The sequence below is a fragment of the Physeter macrocephalus genome, chromosome 8, assembly GCF_002837175.3.
Source record: "Physeter macrocephalus isolate SW-GA chromosome 8, ASM283717v5, whole genome shotgun sequence".
In the NCBI taxonomy this organism is placed as follows: Eukaryota; Metazoa; Chordata; class Mammalia; order Artiodactyla; family Physeteridae; genus Physeter; species Physeter macrocephalus.
The window spans coordinates 50942329-50943289 of record NC_041221.1 but is presented as its reverse complement, the minus strand read 5'-3'; positions in this window follow the sequence as shown (position 1 = coordinate 50943289).

Genomic DNA, 961 nt, shown 5'->3' with positions numbered 1-961 from the left:
CTGAACCAGGAAGAAATAGAAAATATGAACAGACCAATCACAAGCAGTGAAATTGAGACTGTGACTAACAATCGTCCAATAAATCAAAGCCCAGGACCAGATGGCTTCACAGGTGAATTCTATCAAACACTTAGAGAAGAGCTAACACCTATCCTTCTCAAACTATTCCAAAATGTAGCAGAGGGAGGAACACTCCCCAACATATTCTACGAGGCCACCATAACCCTGATACCAAAACCAGACAAAGATGTCACAAAGAAAGAAAACTACAGGCCAATGACACTGATGAACATAGATGAAAAAATCCTCAACAAAATGGTAGCAAACAGAATCCAACAGCACATTAAAAGGATCATACACCATGATCAAGTGGGATTTATAGCAGGAATGCAAGGATTCTTCAATATACGCAAGTTAATCGATGTGATACACTGTATTAACAAATTGAAGGATAGAACCATATGATCATCTCAATAGATGCAGAGAAAGCTTTTGACAAAATTCAACACCCATTTATGATAAAAACCCTCCAGAAAGTAGGCATAGAAGGAAATTTCCTCAACATAATAAAGGCTATATATGACAAACCCACCTCCAACATCATCCTCAATGGTGAAAAACTGAAACCATTTCCACTAAGATCAGGAACAAGACAAGGTTGCCCACTCTCACCACTGTTATTCAACATAGTTTTGGAAGTTTTAGCCATAGCAATGAGAGAAAAAAAGAAATAAAAGGAATACAAATTGGAAAAGAAGAAGTAAAGTTGTCACTGTTTGCAGATGACATGATACTATACATAGAGAATCCTAAAGATGCTACCAGAAAACTACTAGAGCTAATCAATGAATCTGGTAAAGTAGCAAGAAACAAAATTAATGCACAGAAATCTCTTGCATTCCTATACACTAATGATGAAAAATCTGAAAGTGAAATTAAGAAAACACTCCCATTTACCATT